The sequence below is a fragment of the Sturnira hondurensis genome, unplaced genomic scaffold (assembly GCF_014824575.4).
Source record: "Sturnira hondurensis isolate 20B ecotype Veracruz unplaced genomic scaffold, ASM1482457v3 Scaffold0020119, whole genome shotgun sequence".
Taxonomy (NCBI): Eukaryota; Metazoa; Chordata; class Mammalia; order Chiroptera; family Phyllostomidae; genus Sturnira; species Sturnira hondurensis.
In genome coordinates, this window is record NW_028092750.1 from 441,829 (window position 1) to 462,914 (window position 21,086).

Consider the following 21,086-nt stretch of genomic DNA (forward strand, 5'->3'; position numbering starts at 1 on the left):
TTACATATAGAAATATATACATATATATCCAGTTTAGTATACAAAAACGTTTTTCTGTGCTCTGTCAGCCGTAAGGGTTTGGAAACAATGACACAAAGAAATAAAGAAGCATTGAGTACACCTAGCACCCAGACCTTGCTGTCTAACACCATCCTCTAAGCAAAGAAACTGAAGATCCTTGGAGAAACATCCAACCCCCGGGCAGAGACACGAAATGTACAAGATGAGCCTGTAGTGACAGCAAGTAAAGAAATACTCTGTGTCAAAGGAACACAGAGACCAACTGAAATGGCCCAAGATGGAGCAGTGTGAGCAACAAAATACAGTATTAGATTAAAACCCAAAGTACAAAATAAATAATCATGAACACTTATTTCAATAAAATGTTGAATAAATAATAACTAGGGAGAAAAGAGAAGTCACTCATTCAGAAGAACTCCAAATAATTCATGTAGGTACTTCACCCTCAACTGGGGAGCATAAGTCTCCAGACCTGAAGTAGGGGCTCTGCATACTGACCTCCATCACAAGAGTGCAGAACAGAAAGGGGGTAAAAGATTAACTTTGTCATGGAGAACCCTGAAAAACACTACCTGAACCAGGTGATCAAGGTTGAGGTTGATAGAGATATGTTAAGTGGATGATGTGGACCCTTGAGAAGATGCAATGAGAACGGCATTTTACCTATACAATCTTTCTCCCCAAAACACATCACCCAAAATACTCAAGAGAAAGATATCAGATAAATGCCAATTGAAGAACATTCTGAGCAATACACCTCAAAACATTTAAGGTTATCAAATACAACTCTAAGAAACTGTCCCAGCCAAGAGGAGCCTAAGGGAGTATGACAACTAAATGCAATGTGGTTTCCTGGATGGGATCTTGGAACAAAAACAAACTAAACAAGGACATGAGGTTAAAAACCAACAGTCCTGGCTTGGTGGCTCAGTAGGCTTAGCATCATCCTGCACACCAAAATATTGTGAGTTTGATACCTGGTCAGGGTACACACCTCAGTTGCAGGTTCAGTCTCCAGATGGGGTATGTGCAGGAGGCAATTGATTAGTGTTTCTCTCTCACATCAGTATTTCTGTTTCTCTCTCTCTCTCTCCCTAAAATCAATAAGCATATCAAAACAATAAGAAAATATAAAAAGGAAGAACATTAGTTGATCATCATCATTGGTTCACTAATTGCAACAAATATATCATACTAGTAAAAGATATTAATAATAGGGAAAACTGCATGCAGGGTATATGGGAACTCTTGGTACTATCTTTACATCTTTTCTGTAAAAATAAATTTTTCTTCTAAAAATAAAATCTATCTGAAATCTAAAAAAATGCTCTAAGGAAAATTTTAAAAACACAGAAAATAATAGAATAACAACTCTCACAATGATCAGGAAAAGCAATGTGAGCATGTTATTGGCCAGGGAAAATCTGACTAGCTAGTTTTCTAAAGGCTTCATAGGTTTTTAAAACCTGCTGAATTTTTAAAACTAGTTTTATCCTTCAACCTAAGCTCAGAATTTTTTATTTGCTGTCATCCTGAGTGGGGCACAGAATAAGAAAAGGCTGTGCGATGTGTCCAAGGCTGCCCAGCCGGTGGCTCTGTCAATCAGGCTATGTGACCCAGCAGCTGTGGTGCTGCCCAAAACACCAGAGGCAAGTAGGCACACTGCAAGGAGCCTTTGGCAGGAAACTCTAGGGGAAGTACAGTGCAGATCTTTAGGGTTTGGGAGCAAAGCTATACTTTTTTTTTTTAAGATACAGATTCTGGCTCACTACTGGGCCCTGGTAGAGATGGAGTGCTTAATCATAGGCCATTAAGTTACTGTGTGACTTGAGCTGCCCATCATCTATCCAAGTTGTCTGATCTATGAAACCAAAATGATAGGCTTGGACAGTAGCATTCCATAATCAAATGATAGCAATCTATCTAAGGAGATCCTGACAACATTAGGGACATAGCCAGAAGTATCTGATTCATAGTTGGTGACTGATGGTTTAGCTGGACTGTCAGGCACTTTGAAAGAAAACGATTAGAAAAGTGTCCATAGGAGATCTTGGAAAGAGGTATGTGGGAAGAACATCCCAAATGATCAGAACATAGAGATATTTATGTCCCATATAAATGATCACCAAAAAATACCCTTGGCAGAAGAGGACCTTATTAATCAGATGGCTAAAGCTCTCTTTTTACGGACATCAATTAACCTCTTTCGCAAACCACCATGCTCCTTGCCCAGTGACTAATACAGTGATTGTGATGGCATGATTTAGACCACGCTTGTACTTAGCAACATCGGTTTCTACTCACTGGGATGTGTCGACTTATTTTACGTGTCAACTTGACTGGATCATGATGGGTCCAGACACTGGGCTAAACATTTTTTCTGGGATTGTTCATGAAGATGTTTCTGAATGAAATTAGCAAATAAATTGATGAACTAGTGTAAGTGGAAATCATTCAATTCTTTGAGGCATGACTAAAACAAAGAAGTGGACAAAGGAAGAACCCAGACCCTGCTGTCCAATTGCAAGGGCTGGGACCGCAACCTCCTCCTGTCCTTTTTTGCTTCTGGCAATTGAGTTTAATTGTCTACATTTATAAACATAAGGTATTGGTTTTCTGGACCCCCAACTTGCAGATGGTAGGCAGCGGGACTTCTCAGTCTGCAAAATTGCATTACTAATTTATTTCAATAATAAGTATCTTCCTATATAGATATCCCATTGGTTCTGTTTCTCTGGAGAACTCTGACTAATACACTCACCACGGCAGATCTGGTGACAGAGCCCAATCTGCCAACAGCAGAGACCAACAATATCCTTCAGTATTGCATTCCCAGAAAGGATTAGCCAACTCCCTGGTAGCCAGCTCCCAGGGTGATTATGTTGGACGACTTCCATCACAGGAGAGCAGAACTTTGCTCTCACCAGAAAGTAGACACTTATTCTGGAGATGGATTTGCCTTCCTGCCTGCAACACTTCTGCCAAAACCACCATCCACTAACTTATAAAACATTTTATTCGCAGTCATAATATTCTAGATAGCATAGCTTTTGGCTAAAAAAGTAACTTTATAGTTAGTGCAGTGGGGCAATGGGCCCATAGACACAGAATTCACTAGACTGACAATATTTCCATCACCCTGAAAGTCTGCTAGAATAGTAGCATGGCTTTTTGGATTCTCATGCATGATGCCAGCTGGGTGGCAACACCTCATAGGACTGGGTAATGTCACTAGGATAATGATCTATGCTCTAAATCAGCAGCCAACATACAGCGCTATTTTTCCTGTTGCCAATATCCATGGAAGTGGAAAACAAGAAGTAGAAAGAGCATGGCTTCTTACACTATTACCTCTAAAGATCTATCTACTCCTGACCAAAATAATAGCTGCTTTCAATCCCTACAACTGAGTTCCTCTGGGTGAGAGGTCTTCATTACCAAAGAAGGAGGGCTTCTACCAGGACACAGCAAGAGTTCCACTGAGCAGGAAGTTGAAGCTATCACCTGGCCACTTTAGGCTTGTCAATAAATGGATGAAGAGGAGGTTACTATTTTGGCTGTGATCACTAATTTTAACTCAAGAGGATATGGAGCTGCAAAAATGTAACAGATATATTAAGGGGTATGTTGTAAAGTAGGAGATCCCCTGGAATGACTTGATAACTGCTCTTATATGATATGATTAAAACCAATGGGAACTAAAGCAATACAGTAGAAGCAAGACTTTTTGCCCAGACACTTTAACAGTCAAGGCTAGGGTCACCCTACCAGACAGAAACTATAATGAACTGAGTTGATTGCTGATGGCAAAATGCCTAGTGGAAAAAGAAAATTATGAATACCAGCAATAACTGCATGATCCACTGCAGAAATGAGGACTGTAACAATTATAATATATCCTTCTTGTTTTGGTGTTAATATAAATGTATATGTATTAACCAAGTTTTTTAAATTCTCCCCCCTTTCCCTATTACCTAACATATGTAAATATTAGTTAGTTTATATATCAGGGTGAAGACTTTAGGGTATCAAAGGAGGGGTAAAACTTAGAAAAGAACGAGTATCAAAGGTGGATAAAAGAGTTTTGCATGCCCTCTTGGGGACAGGGTCAATGTGATTTCAGTTGCACATGTGATAGCTGCATCATGCTAGTATGTAAGTATGATTTTGCTACTGTTTTTTTAAAAGATTTTACTTATTTATTTTTAGAGAGAGAGAGGAAGGGAGGGAAAAAGAGGGAAAGAAATATCTATCAGTTGTATCTATCTTGCACAATCCCAACCAAGGACCTGGCCCACAACCCAGGCATGTATCTCAACCAGGAATTGAACATTTCAGTTTGTGGGACAATGCCCAACCCAGTGAGCCACACCAGTCAGGGCACAACTGTCTTTATTTCAAAGTTCAATGTGGTTAAAAGAAGTGTGTATAGGAACCAATTTGACAAGTGGTACACTGTGGTGGCTTTGCATTGTATCAGTTTAGCTGAACTAGAACATTTTCCAGAAATCTCTCCTATGTGGCTCTGGGTAATGGTTGCCTAATATTTACACGAGGTTTGGAAAGTGGAAGTGGAGCCACAGTTATTTTGTTACTCTCTGATAGTCAGTGAGAGGTCAGGTGCTGCTGCAGCTCATACATTGTCAATGTATACATTGACAATGACCAGTGACGTTGTCATTGATCAACTTATTGTCATGGGCAGCACTGGAACCCACAGCAACTCTTGATTCTGCCAGGTCTTCTCCTTCCATTGTTCTGAGTGTTGTAGCAAGAACGTGTACAGCTCATGGCAACAGGTACCAGCTTCTCCACCAGGTCACCCATGGGACAATCTAGGTTTCAGATTGTTCTAATGGGTTCATCCTTTCTGGTTCCAATTTTCCTTGTTTCTCTGTACATGTCCAGCTGTTTTTTCCACCTCTCAGTCTGGTTGACCCATAATGGTTTCAAGGTCAACACAGAGTCAAAGACACCAGCATTACATAGTTTCCTCCACCAGCTCCCACCATTGCATAAGGTATAAATCTTATAAATTTCCTATACTTTATCATTCACAGTTCTACCTCTCTGAATGAGCCCTAACTTACACATCATGTCTTACTCTTTAGTCTAAAAGGAAGAAAATAATAAATACCAAAAAGAGAAAAAAAATCATGTATAGAATGAACGTGAATTTAAAATTCATAAAATGACATGTAGTCTTCCCTTTTTATAGTCTAGAAGTAAAATTTTAATCACTTTTTTCTTAATACAGCTTTTGTTAAAACCACATGGCATGCTGGGAGCTTCCATCCAAAATAAGAGAGCAAGCTGGCACTTGTTTTAGGTGAAACCAGGACACATTTATTAAGGAGGGAGGATTGTCCCCATGCAAAAAACTGTCAGTTCCCATCAACCAAGTGTGAGTCTTATCTGGAATAAGAATCTACTGGGCTCAGGGAAAGGACTGGTCCAAGATTAGGCAACATGGGTTGCTGGTCACCTGACAACATTGGTAACATCAACAGATGCTTTGATTATAGATTAAGGAGGCCCATCTGGCCACAAAATGGAAAAACGTCAACCATTTTTGTGCCTCTTAGTTGCAAGACTTCAATAGTGGTCGTATCTTATTTATCTTTTTATTCAAGAGCCTAGTGCTGTACAAACAATGTAGTAGATAGTTAGTCAAATTATTGAATGAAAAAAATAAATGAATAATCTCCACCAGCCAGGCTGGGTACCAGCAGAAATTGACAAAGTCAAAGGTTGTCAGTAAAAATGCCTGCTATTGAGTACAGTGCACTGTGTCGATGTGTTTTTTGGGTTTTTTTCCAAGATTTTATTTATTTATCTTTAGAGGGGAAGGAGAGAGGGAGAGAAACATCAATGTATGGTTGCCTTTTGTGCGTCCCCTGCTGGGACTTGGCCTGCAGGAAACCAGCCTGCAACCCAGGCATGTGCCCTGACTGGGAATCGAACCACGATCCTCTGGTTCGTAGGCCCGCGCTCAATCCACTGAGCTACACCAGCCAGGGCTGTGTCGATGTGTTTTTAAAAATAATGTGAATGACATCGCCCTCTCTCTCCCCATAGATATTTTCCATAATATATATTTACATATAAAGATTGTATTTATATAACATTTTATATAGAACTTTTATATTTATGAGACTAATAAACATCAATAAGATCTCTTTTAGCTCTAGATATCTCTCTGTAGGAATGTACATATATACATGCATGTACATATATAGATAGTATGACTATCTACGTATTTATAGAGAGAGATAAAGATAGATACCAGATCGTAAAAGTTTGAGCTAGAACAGAACTTACTGATATTTAGTAATTTAACCCTTCTCTGTAAGATAAAGAAAGTTTTACATTTCAGAGGAAATTTTTCTCAGTAAAATTCAGTCTAAGCAAAAATTAGAAAATATGAAGGTTAAAGTGCCACATCCAGTCCCAGCACCAACCATGCTGTCTGACAAAGTCCGAGCATGGGGAGGACGACTTCAAAGAAGCGTGTTCCGGCCTGGTGGACGTGGCATGAATAGATATGTGGTGTTGATCTTAATCTCGCTGTCTCTTGGTGTTCTAACCTTTACCTTTCTGATAATTTGGAATCTCCCAGAAATGCTGACCATTCTCAGAGCTGAGCAGCAACTAGGTCAGGCTGAGAACAATATCACCTTGGCCTTTCCCCAGAATAACACCTCCTTCCCTGACCTGATTAAGCAGCTGTAGGATATGATGATATCAGCCAGTAGGGGGCCTGGAATACCCAAGGCAGCCCCCTTAAGTAAGTCCCGAGGCAAATCCCCTCTAATGAAATAGCCCCTGAATGTCTAAAGTTGTTAGAATAACAGCCCCTCCTTTACCTTGAATAGGGATATATATATCTATTAGAATTAGACAGGCAAAGAAATAGGAGAAGCTAGTTAGCTATTAAGCATGTAGAAAACAGTTACTAGGGAGATAGAGTTTATAGCATAGAGCTATTTCAAATTATCTGATTAATAGTTCTCCTGGTCAAAATAACTTTTGTTTAATATAATTGAAACTATGGGAACTTTCGTATTTTTCCTAATTACCTTTGTATTGATTCTTTTCTGCTTAACTGATTATACTATGCACCTGTAAATGTTAATCACTACCAGAAATGAAAATATAAAAAACCTGCTTGTAGCCTGGCTGGTAGCTCAGTGGATTGAGCACGGGCCTACGAACCAGAGGATCGTGGTTCGATTCCCACTCAGGGCACATGCCTGGGTTGCAGGCCAGTTCCCTGCAGGCCAACTCCCAGCAGGGGAGGAATGAAAGGCAACCATACACTGATGTTTCTCTCCCTCTCTCCTTCCCCTCTAAAAATAAATAAATAAATAAAATCTTAAAAAAAAAAAACCTGCTTGTACTTGGAATAAACAGAACAGTGCTTCACCTGCCTTTGAGCTGTGTAGTTGCCTGTTACCCATCGCCGATGCCTATCCTCACCTCGAGGGACCCCTGGACCCTGCTGCGGCCGGACCATGGCATTAAAGGGAATAGGATAATAAATATGAGGAAAATTATATCTTTGGATGGGCCTTTTTTTCTTTCTTTTTGTCATGAGCACTAAGAGTCAACTCTGGCTGTCTCAGCTCCTCTTTTGCAGGTCCCTGCTCAGTTTCTAAACCCACCTCAAACCAGGAAAAAAATATATCAATAGTAGCCACTGAAATGGGTTTCGCTCTTATAAAAAGTTATCTAGTGTGTCTGGTGAGTTCTGTTCCTATTGTGCATTCTTTCCTTCCCACTCTTACTGTATAAACACAAATGGCCATCTCTTAACCCTGTCCCCATGGTTCTGGTCCAATCGTAGGTATTTTGCTTCCCTGACTCCAACTTTCCCAGGCTTGACATCCTTGAAAGGCGTCCTCAAGGGCTGGCCTTGCTCCCTGTACCTTGAGTTGCTGACCATCCAACTTCAGATGTTCCCTGTCTCCTGCCCTTGAACTCTAGTCCAACCTGCTGGATTAACCTTCTCAAATATGGATGTCTGCTGATAGTATACTGTTTGCCTATCCACTTCACACTGGATTCCCCGATTGCCTGCATGGTGCCAGCAGCATGGTTTGGTCGGTTACTGCCCTCACTGATCTGATTATATGTTCCCCAGCATGCATCCCTTCTGAACATGATGTGGGGACAACACCCACTAGATGCATTTCAGGAAATTACAAAGAACAGGAGCCAGGATAGACAAGTAATAACTCTGACTCACCAAAGTCAGTCATGGGCTCTTTGGTGAAACAGATTCCATCTCTCAAAGTGATTTTTAATTCAGACATTGCTGCCCTACTCTGTATAACTACCAGTCTGAAAGAAACCTGAGCTTATCTTTTTACCCCCAAATTTATACTGTACCAAGGTCTCAAAGACATCTACCAATGTAAGCATATTGATGTAGTATTATCTATGAGAAACTATTCTCAAATATCCTAATGGCCTCCTATAAATTCAGTTGCAAGACTAATGCGATTGGTTTTCTCATTACTGTGCCTCAGAAGGACGTGGACTAACTTCATCTACTGTGCCCCAAAGGAGAAAATTAAAAGAGCAGGAAGGAAGGAGGGGGGAGGAAGTTTACCTGCTCACAACCTGATAACAGGAAAAGACTTCTTGAAACCAGTCCTGAAATTATCTGGTGATCCATTCCTACTAAGCTGACATCTGTCTGTTTTAGACAACTAGTAATTAAATAAGAAAATATCTTTCTTGCCACAAAGTGCTAAAAATGACTATCAGTCCTCCAGGGCTAAGTATTAATTAAATAATTTCTTCCAACTACTCAAAAAGTAGAACTTTAAAATTTATATTTACAAAGTGCTACATTTAAAATATATCTATATCAAAGTCAGGGGAAAGTAAAATAATAATTTCTTCATTAAAGCAAAATATAGAAGAAAATTGGTAGCTCAAGGAAGAAAGTAGCAACATGTCCTTTTCTGTCAGTAAATTACAAACAATAAGTAATTAGTCAAAATAGGAGTGTCTTGGTACATTATGTGGTAAAGACTTCCAGTATTATAATCAATGTATTCATTAGGAAGTCACTGCAAGACTTACTCACTGCTTTGATGGGCTCCTATGCATTTCACATATGCCTATAATACTAGAGATATTAAGTATAGTTGATTATTTACATGTCTATGTTACGAACCAGAAACTAACAGCTATAAAGGTAGAAGACATGTAATAATCATTCCTATATTGTCAGTGCTTTTACTAGTGCTAAATAACAAGTACTAGTAAATGTTGTTTGATTGAATGATATATTTAATTCTTATAACAGATAAAATGTCTCATAATATTACTTATGAGACAGGTCAAGGAAAACAGTCAGTCCCATCCAACTGCTGAGAAAGGCTGGAAGACAAAACAACCTTCCTCAAGTTTACAGATGCTAAAGAGAAAATGATCACAAAGAAACAGGTAAACATGATGACATTAAAGGAAACTAATAAAGTGTCAATGACAGATCTTAAAGAAATGGAGCTCTGTAAACTGTCTGACAAAGAATTTAGAATTATCCTCTTGAAGAAACTCAGTGAACTAGGCTAAAAAAAGATTGACAATTAAATAAAATTAGGAAAATAATGTATTAACAACATAAGTTCAACAAATAAACAGATGCAATTAAAAATCCCATATTTTAGAGGTGAAATATACAATGACATAATTAAAAAATTTAATAGAAAGCTTCAACAGCAGATTCAACCAAACAGAAGAAAAGAAGTAAAGAATTCTGAGACAAATCATTTGAAAGTATTTAGTCAAGACAGAACAAAGAAAAAGAAATTAAAACAAGGAAAGAGAGCCTACAAACATATGGGTAACACTAGAAGAAACAATGTATGCATTGTTGTTCCAGAAGGAAAAGAAAGGGAGGAAGAGGGGAAAGGCTTACTTAAGTGTGTAAAGGCTGAGAACTCTTCAAAACTGGAGAAGGGTCCGAATCTTCAATTTCATAATGCACAGATACTAAAAAGTTTCAACTGTAGAAGATCTTTTCTAAGTCATATTACAATTAAATTGTCTAAAACCAAAGACAAGGAGAGAATTTTGAAAGCACAAGAGAAAAATAAATTCTCACCTACAAGAAACCCTCACAAACTGTTAGTGACTTCTCAGCATAAACTTTGAAGTACAGGAGATATTAAAATGATATATTCAAAGTCTTGGGGGAAAAAAACTACCAACCAAATAGTCTTTTCCCTGAAAAGATGTCCTTCATAAATTAAGGAGAGAAAGAAGTTCTCAGACAAAGAGGTGCTTTTCATCATCACTAGACTAAAGGGAGCTCTCTAAGCTGAAATGGAAGTATGCCAATTAGTAACATAAAAAAATCTTGATATGGGAAAGTATACATTCAAATTTAGAATATCCTAGAAGTGTGTAAGTCCCTTAGCTCTTGTATAAAGATTAAAGTTCAGAGGTATTAAAAATAACTATAGCTAAAATGGTTTCTTAATGTACATACAACACAGAAAGAAGTAAATTGTTACATTAAGAGCATAAAATGTTGAAAGAGGAGTAAAAGGCTAGATTTTTTGGTATATAGTCAAAGTTAAGTAGTTATCAGCTTAAAATAAACTATAATAACTAGAATATGTTTTATGTAGATCTCATGGTAACCACAAAGCAAAAGCCTGTAGCAAACACAGAAGATAAATAAATCAACAATACCACAGAGAAATCACCAATTCACTAAGACAGGCAAAGAGGAAGGAATAAAGAAACTATAAAACAGCAAGAAAACAATTGATGAGGTAGTATTAATAAGTTCTTAGCTGTCAATAATCACTTCAAATGTGAATGGATCAAGTTTTTAAGTTAAAAGGCCCTCAGAGACCCAGAGAGCAATATGGTGATTCCCAGAGAGAAAGGGGGTGGAGGGAGGTAGATGATGGTACCAGAGTAAAAATGGTGATGAGAGAGATAACAAGTGCTTTTGAGGCTGTGAAGAAAAGGGAACATATGTACACTTTTGGGGGAATCTAATTTGGTGTAATTACTATGGAAAGCAGTGTGGAGATTCCCCCAAAACTTAAAAATAGAACTACCATGTAATCCAGCAATCCTACTTCTGTGTATATGACCAAAGGAAGTGAAATCCCTGTCTCAATGAGATATCTGCATCCTGTGTTCTCTGCAACATTATTCACAATACCCATGACATAGAGACAACCTAAGTATCCATCAACAAATTGATGAATAAAGACAATGTGTGGTATATACACATAATGGAATATTATTCAGCCATGAGAAACCAGAAAACCTTACCATTTGCGACAACATGGATAAATATAGAGGACATTATGCTAAGTGAAATAAGTCAAACAGAGAAATACAAATACAGTATGTTCTCACTTATATGTAGAATGAAAAAAAAAAGAACACCAACTCTAGAAAAAGAAAATAGATTAGTAGTTACCAGGGGCTGGTTGAGTGGGTGAGAAATGTATAATATCATTTTAATATCATTTTAATTAAAAAGTATAAACTTCCAGTTAGAATAAATTCTGGGGACATAATGTAAAACATGTAATAGGGTTAAAAATATTTTTTGTGTACTTGAAAGTTACTAAGAGAATAGATCTTAAATCTCCTCACAACAAAAATACACAAAAATTATATGAGGTGATGAATGTTTTAACTAACCTAATTGTCATAACCTAATTTCACAATATATACATGTATCAAATCATCACCTTGTACACCTTAAATTTTCACAATATTACACATCAATTGTACTTTAATAGAGCTGGGAGAAAAAAGAATGACCAAAAATAAAATTCATAAAACAAGTTTTAACAGAGTTTACTGAAAAACCTAAACTCATGTTCTATCAGAGAAGCTGGGTGGGCACAAGCACATGCACACACTTGGAACCTGTGCATGCAGAGTTCATCATGGCTGTCATTCAATTCTTTCTTCCTGTAGAAAGAAAGACTAGAGGACAGGTGGAGACAATGGCCTGGTTTCTTCAAAAAGAAAATTTAAAAATCTACTAATTTGAAGTCTTAAAACCTTTCACAAACAAAATTCTCCTTTCAGGTACAGGAATATTTTAGAAACTTCAGCCTCAGAGCAAAGAAATTTAAGAATTTGTTGATCCTGGCTGGTGTAGCTCAGTGGATCAAGTGCCGGCCTGTGAACCAAACAACCGGAGTTCGATTCCCAGTCAGGGTACATGCCTGGGTTGCAGGCCAGTTCCCAGCAGGGGAAGCATGAGAGGCAACCATACATTGATATTTCTCTCCCTCTCTCCTCCCCTTCCCTTTTAAAAATAAATAAATAAAATCTTTTACAAAAAGAATTTGTTGTGTTTCCAATACACTGGGTAGTTTCCATAGCCAGTAGAAGCTTTTGCTTCTCCCTGCTACATCAGTTTGATGCATCTGACAAGGTTTCTGCTTTATAGTCCTGTACTGAAGATCCCTGCTGGACCTAGAGATCTGCCTTCACTTCCAGCTGGGCTGAAGACTGCTTAGACTCCCCACCAAGCTGTCTTACCAGTGCCATTCTCTGGAAGCCTGGTACCTGCTTCCCAAATGTTTAGCTTTACCTTGATACTGCTACAAGCATTGTAAATATGTGGAAATCAATGCTGCTAATCAAAGTACTACTAATACTATAAATATCCTATTTTTTGTATGTCCCATGTTACATTATGTCACCATAGATGTCTACCCAAGGAGAATAAAGGCACACATTTGCCATGGTTCTTTGTAGATGTTATATTGGACAAAGATGGATAACTTTTGAAGGCCAGTTGTATTGTTTTAAAAATGTCTCTACTTCTTCTCTACCTAATCACTCTTTTCTTTTCCTCTCACTGGCCAATATCAAGGTTCTAGAATAGCTTGAGTTGAAGATTATTTACCTATGAAATGATCTATTAATCTCTCCCTTTTCTGATCCCATATATTTGCCAAATGCCTTCATAGTTTTACAAGTATGGCTGTGATGGGGAAAATGTTTCCTGGCTGTAAAGTAGTCATGTAGATTCCTAGATTTAAAAAAAAAAAACCTGTCACAAAATGGTCTGGATAACATAATACATTGAACAAAATGGTTCTAGAGTTTAGAAATTATAAAACCAAGTCTTGTAGATCAGAGACCCTTTCTAAAGATCTAACCTCCACTATGACATTTTTACTGCTCAGTTTGGCTTATTACCCTAATCCTGAGAGAACCTTTTTCCTAAGGGGCGAAAGTACATTCCAAAGATAACGACGCATTCCTCTGCTGCTCCCTGTCAGAGGTTCCAAGTTACCCCCTGGAGGCAAAGGACCTTTGATAGAGTTGGAGAACAGACACACCAGCCTTCCGAATTTCGTGCTGTATTCCTCCCTCATTAGAAGGTAACTTCACATACAGCAACTTCACATCCAGCAATACCATTTGTTGCATGGAGATGGAACAGTATTCTAGGGACTTCTGGTCATCAGTCAATGCTAGACATCCTCCCAAAATGATATTCTGCTCAAAGAAAGCCTGTCTCATTGATCATCAATAGGGAGGAAAAAATCTACCTAGAAGAGTCAATATTTTGACATTTGGAACAGTGTCCTGATAATATTATGTGACTGTTAAGAAATAGTCAAACAGATGGGAAAACCTTAGGATTGTCCTAATCCTCCCAAGATCGCATTTTGTTTGGCAAGTTTTGACTTGGTCAGGCCACACAGATATGGGCCTTTAACTATCCCAAAACTTTGCTCACTGCATATATTTGTTCTAAAAACAACCCAGATTATCTCTCAATACCCAGTTTTCAGAGTGGACAGAGACGGTAAGGGAGAGTTCTGAACTGTTGCTCTCCTCCCCAGCCTATATTAACTATAGTGACAGTCTATCAGATGGCCCCCTCATTGAGTTCCAGCACTAGCAAAACCAAATGCTGGGGAGATGGGCACTCTCCCAGGGCCCACACATGTAAAGTGTTTGATCCCAGGGCGCTGCTGGCACTGTGACAGCTCACACAACAAAAATGTCCTCTGGCACTGTGTTAAGGAAAAACAGCTTACCAGCATCAGATAGTGACTGAACTGGCTTTTTTTTTTTAATCCCCAAAATCCTAACTACTTAAGAAATCTATCTAAAGTGATCACAGTGAAAAGGAAACTGCTCTCTCACCATATTTTCTCATATGACTTTAACATAGTTTCTGGCTGAAACCAAGACTCATATTGCACATTGTGTTTCTTTCATCTGAAAAAAAATGGAGGTGATAAGCATCCCCTTGAGTTGTTCTGAGCATCAAAGGAAGTAAAATATATGCTCACATAAATGTCCCTGCCCCTGTATCTAGCATCTAATGGAAGCTCCCTTTCTTTTCAAGGTTAGTAAAGAGACGCAATTTCTTCCAGTGCGGGCAGTACATTTGCCCGACGCCCCTCCCTGCCACGCCCCCATTTCTCACTGCTGAACTGCTTCTGCCAGAGCACCCACTCTCTCCCTGGTTTCTGGATCATCTACAAGTCCGTTCTGGTTCACCACACTGCAGGCTCCAGGTTATTTAACTAGTCTTGGTCTTAGCCTCCACAGTAAGACCCTCCTCCAGTTCCTGTGTGTTCATCGCTTTCCTACTTAACGACCATGGTCATTTCCTGTCCAGACCAGGTTCTGCTCTAAGATTCTACTGCCAGTAACAAGCTGTCTTGGATGGCCTTCAGTAGACCTTCAGTTTTATCCCTTGGAGAAAGTGCTGAAGGAGTCCCTGCTCCGTTTCCTGCTGGGAACCATTAAACCATAGCTTCACAACGATCTTGCTCTACAGAACCCACTCTGAACTGGCAGCGGGAGGAAGAGGGATTAGAGGGTGGAACTAGGCATGGGAATAAGCTTCTAGAGCAAGATTGGAGCTCAGGGATGCAAAGCTAAATGCTCCTGGGGTCTGCCTTTGAGTAGAAATGGTGAAGGAAGTTGTAGTGGTGGCTTTGCCAATAATAAATTGTAGAACTGAAATAAACTTTTGCAAACTACCAATTTATAAGAAGTAAATTCTGATCAGCCATGCTAAAGAAAACCAAAATGATCTTCTATCATTCTGTAAAAGAATATATTATGAAAATATTTTCTAATAGTCAGTGGGATTCACAGATATGGCTACAGAAGCGTGCATGTAGTTAAGTACAATAGTTCTAAAGAAATAGGGCTACAGAGCCTGCAGGAATTAACAAATTCTAAACCAATGTGATTTTAGAGTTCCGGTAATCTTTCTTAAAAAGTACTGAAACAGTAAAAGAAATACATAAAAACTGACACAGGGAAAGAGGAAAACAGAGAGAAAAACTGGGGAGGGAAACATAATCGAAATATACTTAAATTTAGTAACCCAAGTCCTAGTTTCCCTAGAAGATTTGTGACCTAACATAAGTCTTTTGACTTCTTTGAGCCTCAGATTCAACAATCCCAACCTTGGATAATCATCTCACACAACTTGTCATCCAAATATGGTCATTATCATTCTTTAGTACAGCCCATGTGAAACATTAAACAAGACAACGTTTTTCCCATTTTGTTAGCTCACAAGAACTGTACACAAGGCCACCCACGTCTAAAAGAATGGCCTGGACGTAGGCTTTTAGCTGGTGTACTGCTCCCACCCAACAAAACTCTGAGCTCCTCCCAGTCAACGCATATGCCTGGGTTGCAGGCCAGTTCCCAGCAGGGGACTCACAAGGGGCAACCATACATTGATACTTCTCTCCCTCTCTCCTTCCTGGGACAGGCCAGAAAGATCCCCTGACCCAGGCGCCCAGGCAGCTCCGTGTCGGGCTGACCCGGTGAGGGCTCAGGGCGGTGGGCGGTGGGCTGGCTGCGGTCACACATTCACGCACAGATAAACCAGCAAAGGATTGAGAAGTAAGGCGGACCATGCAGGCCCCAGCGGGTGAACCCGGCAGTGGGCTGACCCCAGTCGCACATTCGTGCGTGCAGTGGGACAGACTGTGTCACCCGCAGTGCCAGTGGGAGGCAGCAGAGGGGGCCTGCCATTGCTTTCCTTTGGCCCCACCCCCACATACAGCGTCACAACCCAGAGACTGAGTGGCCCAGCCCTGGTGAACACCTAGGGCTCTGCTCCTCATACATAACAGGCACAAACAGTCCAAAATATGGCTCAGGAAGAACTCAAAGCCCCAGAGCTGATAACTCTAAGCGATCAGGAAATAGCGAACCTCTCAGATGCACAATTCAAGACACTGGTGATCAGGATGCTCACAGAACTGGCTGATTTTAGCCACAAATTACAGGAACATATGAAGGCTAAACTAATTGAAATGAAGGGAAATGCACAGGGAACCAATAGTGATGGAAAGGAAACTGGGACTCAAATCAATGGAGTGGACCAGAAGGAAGAATGAAACATCCAACCAGAAAAGAATGAAGAAACAAGAATTCAAAAAAATGAGGATAGGCTTGGGAACCTCCAGAACATCTTTAAACGTTCCAACATCTGAATTATAGGGGTACCAGAAGGGGGAAAGAAACAGCCACGAGTGGAAAACTTATTTGAACAAATAATAAAGGAGAACTTCCCCAGTCTGGCAAAGGAAATAGACTTCCAGGAAATCCAGAAAGCTCAGAGAGTCCCAAAGAAGTTGGACTCAAGGAGAAACACACCAAGGCACATCATCATTACATTAGCCTAGATTAAAATGAAGAAGAGAATCCTAGAAGCAGCAAGAGATAAGGGGACAGTTACCTACAAAGGAGTTCCCATCAGACTGTTGGTGTATTTCTCAAAAGAGACCTTACAGGCAAGAAGGGGCTGGAAAGAAGTATTCCAAGTCATGAAACCCAAAGACCTACATCCAAGACTGCTCTATCCAGCAAAGCTTTCATTTAGAATAAAAGGGCAGATAAAGTGCTTCTCAGATAAGATAAAATTCAAGGAGTTCATCATCACCACGCCCTTATTATATGAAATGTTAAGGGACGTATCTAAGAAAAAGAAGATGAAAAATATGAACAGTGAAAGGACAGCAAACTCACAGTTATTAACAACCACACCTAAAAAAAAAAGCAAACCAAGAGGACAGCTAGATCAGGAGTGGAACCATAGAAATGAAGAACACATGGAATGTTAGCAACAGGGGAGTGGGAGGAGGAGAAGGGGGAAGAAGGTACAGAAAATAGCATAGACAGGAGGTAGAAAATAGATAGGGGGAGGGCAAGAATAGTATGGGAAATATAGAATCTAAAGAACTTGAGACACGTGGTCATAAACTAAAGAGGGGGAATGGTAGGGGAGAGGGTGTGCAGGGTGGAGGGGAATGAAGGGGGGAATAGAACAACTGTAATGGTATAATCAATAAAATATATTTTAAAAAAGGAACATGATGCTAATGCTTCTCACTCTATAGAAAGAACATGGATCTTCTCAGGATATTAAGAAGTTTTCATTTTTCCCCTAAAGTCTCTTATGTGGAATCTAAAGTATAAAATAAACTAACAAAATAGAAACAGACTCATAAATAGAGAACAGACTGACAGGGAAGGAGGATTTGGGGGCTGGGCATTTCCCTTCATTTCAATTAGTTTAGCCTTCATATGTTCTTCTCACTCTATAATTTTTATGCAACAAATTTACATGAGGAAGTATGTAGGAAATGTAATATAGTGGGGGAAAAACAAATTCATCCAGAAACATGGCTATCTGTAATATCTATCAATTACTGTGATCTTAGATGAGCCACAAAAGTTCTGACCTATGGTTTTCTTATCTGTAAGGTATAAGACTATGAACTGTATCAATGTTACAAAGTTGTCATTACATGAAGTCATGTATGGGAAAGCTACTTATACTGTTAAGTTGGACAGGCACGTTAAAGAATGATCTGGACCATAAGTATAGGGAGATATTGCTCTTAGTTAGAATTGCCCAGAAGAGCAGAGGGTTGTGGAGTTGAGCTTAGAAATGATTGCAGTGAGGTAAGTCCTGTTACACAGCATTTAAGAGCAGTTTTAGCGGTTTTGGGAACCTGAGCTGCAATTCCAATCACGACACTTACTAGTTGTGTCATCTTGAGCAAGCTACCTAATCTCTTTCATTTGCCGTCACTTCATTTACAACATTAGAGACTATCTCCTATTGTTGTTTAAGTGAAATAAGAGGGTTAAAATCTTTGCACAAAGAATGCCATATTACAGGTGCTCAGAAAATGCACAATGCTGTATCGATGGTGAGGATGATGATGATAGGAGGCACACACATGTAAATTTATGCAGAAGAGGGAAGGGAAACATATTTCATTCTCTGTCTCCCAGGGAAATAATAGTTCTCATAGGAAATATTATTAATATTTAGCACCATGGACAGAACTAGATATGATTTGATTTCATGCAATCAAAAACCTTGATAATTCTAATCCATATAATAAAGGATATCTCAGGTAACTTGTTTAAATGTTTATTTGCTATTATTATCATCTTCATTCTTAGTTATAAAATAGCACATATATCTTTCCTGCTGCTCTAGGATATATATTTGTGGAATATATATATACATATAGGAAATACATAATAGGATATACATATATTCCACAAATACTTTTAGAACAGCCTCGATGAAATAAACTAGGCACTGCACTCAAGACACATGATTCAACAAACCAAACCCTCTTTCTGCTCCCACAGAGCTTGTAGTATAACTAGAAAAACACAAAACTAAACTACTGACAATAGAGTGCAATAAGCATCAGAACAGAAGCTGATGGTGCTATGGAGACACATAGCCAGGATTTTGTTTTCTAGAGGGACAAAAAAAGCTCTCCCAGCAGTATTAAAGTTTGTACATATTCTTGAAGTTGGATAAGAAGACAGAAGAACATTTTTCTGGCACATAAAATAGCATATGTGAAGGTGTTTTAAGTGGGGAGCATGGCTTATTGGAACAAGTGAAGGGAGTATGGAGAGACAGAAAATAGAAAGAACATGGACCTTCTCAGGATATTAAGAAGTTTTCATTTTTCCCCTAAAGACTCTTATGTGGAATCTAAAGTACAAAATAAACTAACAAAATAGAAACAGACTCATAAATAGAGAACAGACTGAGAGGGAAGGAGGATTTGGGGGCTGGGTGAAAAAATGAAGGGGTTAAGAAAAAAAACGCTCAACACAGACAACAGTATGGTCATTACTGGAAAGCAAGAGGGTGGGGGAGTAGAAGAAGGTAAGTGAGGATAAGTGGGGACTTAACTGGAGGTGGTTAACGTGCAGTACAATATATAGATGATGTATTGTAGAATCACACACCTGCTGTCACCTCAATAAATTAAATAAATAAATATGTGCCATTGAAACACATTTAAGAAGAAGGATGACATTATCAGATCCACAAATGTGATCACTGAGATTGGTGTCTCTTCCACTCTAAGTATGAAAAGGTTTACAAATTACAGCCCCCAGCTTGTGACACTTTCCTAATCATGACCCTTCAATAGGTCCCCATCTTGGGCTGAATTAAGTCCACCTCCCTGTCTGATATTCAAGGCATTTTACTATCTAGCCTAAAATGCCTTTCCAGACCTGTCTTCCTTTACTTCTTTCATGAATTCTATAATCCAACCAATCATTTCCAAAACTCAGCCTGGAGGTTCCTATTTTGCCTTTGATTTGATAAATCATTGAGCCTAAGGGATCTTCCACTTTGCTTTTACTTGCCTATGTCCTTCAGGGTCCTGTTCAAATGTTTTCTTTCCTCTAGAGTCCTTCTTAACTCCCTGAGGTGATATGACTCTTTCCAAAGGACTTTGATACTTCTTTAGCTTTTTATTCTTTCCTACTAAATATTTGAATTATTAATATTTATGTCAAAGTTTAATCTCAAGTATAAGCAATTGATAGCAAAAGACAAACTTTATTAATTTTCTATTCCAAGACTGTGTGTGATAGGAGCACAATTACTTAATGAATGAATGCATACATGACAGCTTGACCACTAAAAGATGTCTCTGTTTCAAAGCTATAAATGGCATTATAACTTATGGTTTCACTTTCTCAAAACCTTGTAATTGAGTTTCTGTATTATGAAATGTCACAGAGTCCTCAAATATATGTCTATTTTTAGAATATTTATGAGTTAATAAGATAATAAGCCTCAGAGGACTTCCGCCAAGATGGAGGCATAGGTGGAAACACTGTGCCTTCTCCCACAACCAAGTTTGAATACAACAAAGGTTTGGAGAAACAAAGACACAACCAAAGGACAGAAAATTGAATTATACGGAAGTCCGACTACGTCTAACCATTCAACGGGGACGGTAAGAGGGGCGGAGCCAGCAGCGAGCAGGGTCAGGCAGGACAGGGCCCCCGACCCAGGCTCGCAGGCAGACGGGAACCAGTTGGGGTGCGGGGCAGACCGCGGGCGCATATTCCCGCACAGTGAGACAGATCACGCAGGCCCCAGGGGGCGAGGGCTGACGGCGGTGGCACACTCACGTGCAGTGGGACGAAACGCGTGGGCCCGGTGACGGCAGCAACTGCGGCACCGGTGAGGGCTGTGGTGGCAGGTGGCGGACAGGACGCCATAGTCCCTCTTTGACCCCGCCCGCACATACAGCGTCACAACCCAGGGACTTAGTTGCCCTGCAATACCAGTGAGAGCCATTGTCCCTCTTTGACCCCGCCCCCACATACAACGTCACAACCCAGCGACTTAGTTGCCCTGTTCTAGTGAACACTTGAGGGCTCTGATCCTGCTATGGAACAGGCACGAACAACCCGAAAGATAGCGCAAGAAGAACTCAAAGTCCCAGAGCCAATAACTTTAAGCGACCGAGAAATTGCCAGCCTCTCAGAAGCACAATTCAGGACACTATTTATCAGGATGCTCACAGAACTGGTAGATTATAGTCACAAATTAGAGGAATACAGTCACAAATTAGAGGAACATATGAAGGCTAAACTAATTGAAATGAAGGGAAATGCACAGGGAACCAATAGTGATGGAAAGGAAACTGGGACTCAAATCAATGGAATGGACCAGAAGGAAGAACAAAACATCCAACCAGAAAGGAAGGAAGAAA